Consider the following 7,424-nt stretch of genomic DNA (forward strand, 5'->3'; position numbering starts at 1 on the left):
AGCGAACAAATCCGCGATCGACAAACTACAACAATGATCATATCCACGCCAACCATCTCATGACACCATAAGGACAACGGGGTTCTTCAACAGCAACGCCTTCATGAACGGAGCGATGCTCGAGTGTCGCCTCGCCGGATCCAACCACCAAAGGTTGGACTCAAGTTTTCACCCTGAAGAATCAGTCTATGCATATACGAGCAATGCCTTCAACAAGGGAATGACGCAAAAACATCACCATTGCCATGTATGACCACTCGTGTCAGACATAGGTTTTCACCTCGAAGCTCGAGACTGGGTACTCGAAAGCACCACCATCGAAGTCAATCATATGTTGTCGCCACCGCTTTTCCACAATCCTAGCAGCTGCTCGCCGCTGTACAATCATATCCTCTGCGTAAGTCGTTGTCCATCGTTTGCTCGCCGAACGAAACCACCGGATCTGAAGAGAGTAATCCTCGCAAAGATCTTTCGGTGGCCATCGCAATCCACAATAAGGCCGCCCCTGACCGAAGTGATCATCATGGATCAACACCGTCGGCGGAGCACATCACCGGTGAGTGCCATCTGGCCAAAGAGAGCCCTATCCAGGCCTATAGACCAAAAGTAGACATGACCAGATCTGAAGCACGAAAGACAGATCTGTCCACCAGGCAAGAACCATGGCACCATAGCCAACCTGGCCACAACACCACGGCCAAAATCCACCGAGGAGCCCCTATGGCCAAATTCCAATGCTTAGCAGGAGCACTGCCACCACAAAGCGCATGGATCTGGCCGTCGCGCTGCACCGGTCCCGCGCCTCCGGCACAGCCTCGCCGCCATGCCACCGGTAGCCGTCACCACGCCCCACAGGAGGACGTCGAGAACAGTCGCCGGTCGCCGCGACCCAGCCGAGTCCCGACACGCGCCGACATGCCGCCCAAAGCTGCCGCCCTACAGATCGGAGGCCGTCGCGAGAAGGCGCCCCGCCGCCGCCGTCGGCCGCGTGAGCTTTGCCAGCGGCGTCCTCCGGCAGCGACGCGGCGAGGTGTGTAGAAAGGAGCTGCGGCGGCGCTAGCAACCACGTTCCGCCCGAGTCGCCCAGGCGCAAACTCCTTTTTACCGGAGCCGGGAGCTACCGGCATAGCATCCACCCTCCACATACTTTGTGATCTGTGCATAAATGGGGCCCATCCATATGTATAATCATGTATTGAGACAGATGATCTTTTGTATATAGTCAAATCAATGTCAGACTAGTAGGATTCATGTCAGGGAAAGGCAGTACTTTTTGCAATGGGATGTACGCATGCATGCAGCATCTCTCCTCTCTTAAAAACAAACCCATGCAATTTATTTTTTGTTACAATTTTAGATGACCAATATTTTTTACAGCATTGTTCTATTATTTAAAATTTTCATATATTTAAATTCTTGAACATAAGATCTTTATAACGAGACCAATCTTGAATATATTTAAACTAGTTTAATTTTTACTATTTCAATCACATCAAAATATTAATTTTACTAATTTCAAATTACAATTTTTGAAATGATTGATGTCAGTTATTGAAATGATTGAAACCACTTTTCTGAATATAGTTTTCTTTGTGAGTTTCACATTCTAGCTTATGAAACTGTTTCTTCAATGGAGTAACTGTGATGTGTTTTACTGAAACTAGTGAAATCTATCTTTTGTAATGAGTGTAATCAGTTTTTTGAAACAAGTGAAATATAGTGTTTCAATTGAGCGATTGTAGTGTGTTTTCTGAAATGAGTGAAATGAGTTATTTGAAAAAGTGAAATATATCTTTTTGGTGTGAAACGACTTTTTCATTGTGTGATACTGATATTTCTGTTGAGTGAAATATGTTTCAATTTTTTTTCATAAATGCGAAGTGAAATTAGTTTCTCAGATATATTTTGTAATGAGTGAAATCAGTTTTCTGAAAGTAGTGAAATGGGTGAAATCTATATTTTGTAAATGAGTGCAGTGTGTTTTCTGAAATGAGTGAAATAAGTTATTTGAATAAAAGTGAAATAAAACAAAAGATAGTTAAAATATAAATATAAGAAATTAGTGAAATAGGTTATTTAAAATATGTGGAATTGACTATTTCAAACAGGTCTAAGTTGCAGTCCACATATTTCACTCAAGTTTTTTAGTGTGTTTGTCAAGGTGCATATTCCCCCGCGCCAAAATATGTGAAATTAGTTATTTGAAATATGAGAATCTTCATTGTGTTGAATTTATTACTAAGAATATAATAAACTTCTATTTTACTACTATATCAAATATATATTTGTCTTTGTGAGTTCCATATTCCAGTTTGTGAAAATGGGCGAAACACTAGAAAAAACTTTTATGAAATAGTGAAACAATTTAGTGTTTTATGAAAGTGATTTCAAAGATAATTGAAACATATAAAATAAAATATATTTCAAACATATCCAAAATTGATCTTGTTCTGTAGATCTTGTCTCCACGAATTCAAATATACAAAAAGTTTTAGTAACGGACACTTGGTTCAAAAGATATAAGTCATTAAAAATAGGAGGACGAAAATAAAATGCATATCATATGTATCCATCCCGTGAGTGAATGCATGCATGCATGCACGGTTGTCTCTACTCTAACTCTCTCTCTTCTGCAAAAGCTGACAATATCTGACACTAGTACATATATTGCTATGTGTAGTCTGATATCTGAAAATAGAGTATAAAACCTGCACGGATCTTGATGAAAACGACGAAGGGTGGATTGTCCACCGGTACATCCCGACACCGGTAAAATTACTTAGTCGGTCGCCCAGGGCCAGGCGACGTGGGCGTTCTGTTGTGGCCTCGATCTATCCTAAAAAGCAACCGTACCCCACTCCTTTCTACTAGTCTCTATTATTAAAGGTGATCTGTAGTCGTCGTGATAGTTCGACTCCCCACCTGTATGACCCCGCGCGCAAAAAGATCGCAGGAGCAGCCCACCTTCGCTAGAAGCAAGCCTTCCTTCGTGCAATTAAAAGAAGAAAAAAAAAACAACCACAACCCACTACCGTCCCACGTCCCATGTATCCTCTACTAGTTTGCCCCACCGCTCGCTCCTGATCCATCCCCTCTCTCGATCTCGTGAGAAAAATCGCCGCCGCCGCCGTCGAGGCAATCGCCGCCGTGTCCGCCGGCCCGAGGCGCGGGAATGCGGCGGCCTGCTAGCAAGTGGCTGCCAGGGCCAGGGCTATCGGGTAGGAGAGCGACCGCAACCGCCGGTTCCTCGCAGCTGCTCGCCTCGGCTTTCTAGAGCCTCACCGGTGAGCCCGTGTATGGCACCAGCGCCACAGTATTGGGCGCGTTGGGAAGATCTTGGCGGCCCTTACCGTGTTTTTCCGGCTCGACGAGGAGGCCCGGCGCTACATTGCCTACCCGACATCTCTCAAGACCCTCGTCTCGGTGCTCTCCCCGCGAGAGCTCGCCTCGTCCCCCGACCGGCACACCGTCGACGTCATCTCGAGGAGGCCCGGCGTGTGCAGCACGCTCGTCGGCCTCGTCAGGAAACCCATGTCCCCGCAGGCCACCAAGGCCGCGCTCGTCACGGCCTACTACCTGTCTACCTCGTCTCCGGCAGCAACCAGCCAACCACGCGGCCACCCGCTTCGCCGAGCTAGGGGCAGTGCTCGTCGTTGTGGAGCTCGTCCTGGACGCTGACAAGAGGACGAGCGAGAAGGCACTGGCCGTGCTGGACGGCGTCCTGTGCCAACACACCGGCCTCGAGTCCGTGCGTGCATGTCCGACATGGCCACGTGGTCCGCCGTCTCTACGCTCTGGCGCCTCTGCCGTGCCACGGACACTGGCGCCGGCGCGTGCTGCGATAAGGCGCTGCGTGTGGGCACCTCCGAGAAGCTGCTCCAGGTGGGCTGCGGCGGCGTGACCAAAGATCGGGCCAACGAGCTGCTCAAGCTGCTCAATGGTTTCAGGGGCAGCGTAGAGTGCATCGAGATGGTGGACTTCAAGGGGCTCAAGAGGCCATTTTGATCGGTGTGAATGCTGAATTTTTAGCGTCTGCTTTCACCGTTGTTTCGATTGTACTGGGAGCTAGATTGGATGTGTGGATAAAACATACTCCAGGATGACTAGATTTTTTTACCCCATAACTGAATACTCGTACACAAAATGATCAGCACAAAAGAGAACTGAACATTGTCATGTTTATTTATCCTCATAGTTTGAAAGTTATTTCGTGTTATTTACGATTTTGAAGTGATCCACACATTACAGAATTCCATGAAGAGTTGAGAAACATAAGTCTATTTTTGTGGTCATCATGATGTTGATAAACTCCTATATGCCTCTTTCTCTGAGTAGTATGCTCCAATTTTGGGGTCATCATGTGTATTGTGGCTTGAATCATGTTCAGTCCCTCTCTCTACACGTTTGGAAATCGATCATGCATAGCAAGATAGAAAATCTATTTTTAATTACGATGTCCATAAAAAAAATTAGTTGTGAACATTTGAATAACGGAGCAAGATATGTACCCTTGCCTTCTCCCTGAAGAAATGATGCCCGTTGTGAATTAGGTCAATCTTGAACACCATATTTACTACTCCTATTTAGTAGGCCAACAAACGTGCTCTTATCATATTTGTGTATCCTTACTATTTTTAATTAGAGAAAGGATACAAGTATGATGGTGGAGAGCTTGGAATCTATTCTGTGTGCACGTATTCATCCAGTGTTGCGCTCACTCTTTTTCCATAGAGGCTCAACCAGGAGAAGCACCTGGGCCTGTCACTCATGGACATACTTGTTCATGCATATCAAAGGCAACACTCACCTTGCTTCAACAAAGTGATCATACTAGGGCGTTGGAGCGTTCGTAATCATGAAAATATCTTCATATTTGATGGAGACATATTAGTTCAATACATGTTCCAAGTTACATTGGTTATACACGTGGCTACCCCACTAGAGATATACAAGGGGAGTTGGTGATTGTATGTCCCTTTGTTTATATGTTGTTGTCGCAACCCACTATTTCTCTTGACACATGCACCATTTCATATATCTTCTAATGTTTTGAAGAAGTGGCCAAGCGATAGTTAGGGCAAAATGACCAACATTTGAATTGACGACAATGATAGAGCAAAGATGGATGAATTCTATGGATGTGGAGAGGAGGGACGACCAGGAGAAAGCCGCTTTTTTTAGATGCAAGGAAGGTAGTGAAAGAGACGATGGCATAGGAAGTTATGGACACACGGACGTGGAGTTTCTACACCTGAGCTCATATGCTCCTGCTATGAATAGTAAAATAAATAAAATAGAAAAACATTTCAAAAAAAATTGAAATTTTTTTGTGGCATACTTTAAGAAATGTTTGTTGTGCATGTAAAATTTCTTCATGAAATGACATTGGTGGAAGCCATGGTAAAAAAAACAAAAACGATACTCTGAAAATGTTACTTTCAAACGCATTTTGGAGCTCTGATTTTGTTTTTTTTGCGACGACCTCCACCAATGTGATTTCGTGATGAAATTTTGCATGCACAACAAACATTTCTTAAAGTATGTCACAAGAAAAATTCAGAATTTTTTGAAATGTTTTTCTATTTTATTTATTCTACTGTTCATAGCAGGAGCATATAAACTCAGGTGTAGAAAGGTACTTTCGTGGACACACTTCTAATTTGTAAAATATACATTAGGGGTCTCTCTTACTATTTCACGTTAAAAAAAGAGACATGATAGAGAAAGCAACGGGAGAAAGAATTGGAGTTGCTGTTATATCGATCAATCTTCATCATGTTTGACATGCACTTCTGAATTAGAATAACGATTGATGTACACTTTTTTCAAGTCCCGTGGCAACGCACGGGCATTCAACTAATGTACACTAAAAGCGTCTTAAAATCATTGTACACATTTATGTAGCTGTCCTCTAGCCAAGTTCTAGTAGACTGAAGGTTGATTTACTGAACCACTTTGAGATCCTTCGGTATGCCTTCAACTCTTCATAGCTCGCTTTTGCTGGACTTTGCAGGCTTCTTCTTCCCCTTCCACCAATTCTTCACCACCTTGGACACCTTACTCACATGCCCTTTCAGTTTCTTGCCGGTATCCTTTATCTGTTTCACGACCTGTTGCTTCAGGTCGTTCTTTTGCGGACCCTTGTTTTTTAGAATGTTTCCCTGGAAGGAGCAGAGGAAATACGATTAACCCTCAGCAGTCCAAATAAAAATATTTGGCTGAGAAGTTACGGAGAACTGTGAGGAGCCAACCATAGTAACATATTTGGGTAACCTATGGTAACATACTAAGTTCTTGGGTAAGCTATCGTCGTCTTCATTGTCATCTTCATCATCCTCATCACCCTCAACGCCAAAGTTGTTCTTCATCAGATCGTCCCTGGAGTACATCTTCATGTTTGGGGCTCCCAGCATGCCCTGTCATCAACAATAGTGTAATTTCGGGACGGTAAATTCAAAAAACAAGCAAAAAATTCTGAAACTTTTTGTAGATGTTCATGTTAGTGTCACAAGCATGCTTGATAAATTTCATGCGAAAAAGAGCAGCAATGTTTCGTCGGTGAAAAAGAAAATTTGGGGTGACATTTTGTCTTCAACTTGTTTTTTTGCACAGGCCAAAATGCTTAACCTTTTTGCCTCAAAATTTGCAGGTAGCATTTGTATATGGCTAAGATCACATAAAAAGTTTGTCTTGATTTTTTTGACATTTGAAAAATTATTTTTGGGCCCGAGAGCATGTGCTCCCGGGAGCCAAATTGAATTTCTGATTTCTAGCTTCGTATATTCTTGGATATAGTTACACATACCACAGCCAAAATAACCTACCTCCATTGATCTCATTATTTTCTCCATCTCGGGTTCTCCGGGGATTCGGTCCTGCAATTTTTAATATTGTTGCGTGTCAGAAATGCATGAAAATATCTGTCCCCAGAGCCTCAAATCCAGATACTTATTAGCAGCAGACAGTTAACTGTTACAACTTACAAGCGGAGCATTCAGACACGCATTATAATCAGGTCCTAAATCATGCCCTGGTTTTATGAAATACTTTTTCCGTCCCAAAATAAGTGTCTCAAGCTTAGTATAACTTTGTACTAGAGTTAGTACAAACTCGAGACACTTATGTTGAGACGGAGGGAGTATCTGCTTACATGGCCGAATGTTCTATAAACTCCTTTTACTTCTAGGAAAGGTTTCTTTAGTCTATCCTATATGGAATTTGTATCAATGCGCATCAGCACGTGATAATTAAGAAAAACTGGATTTACTACACGGCACACATATCCAGGGCATGTTTATGTAGCACTTCATATTGGAATCGTTAAAAGGACTTATATTTAGGAACGGGTGAGTAGATTATATTCCGTTGTATGCATTCGTTCCGTACATGGTCTATGCTACATCCAACGAACTAAGAACCATTGT

The 7,424-nt window shown here is 43.3% G+C and overlaps 1 pseudogene; it reads left to right on the top strand.

Moving 5' to 3' along the window:
* Positions 1-823: 823 nt before the first annotated feature.
* On the top strand, positions 824-4,115 carry LOC123153028 (U-box domain-containing protein 21-like; annotated as a pseudogene).
* Positions 4,116-7,424: the final 3,309 nt, after the last annotated feature.

The sequence above is a fragment of the Triticum aestivum genome, chromosome 7A, assembly GCF_018294505.1.
Source record: "Triticum aestivum cultivar Chinese Spring chromosome 7A, IWGSC CS RefSeq v2.1, whole genome shotgun sequence".
Lineage (NCBI taxonomy): Eukaryota > Viridiplantae > Streptophyta > Magnoliopsida > Poales > Poaceae > Triticum > Triticum aestivum.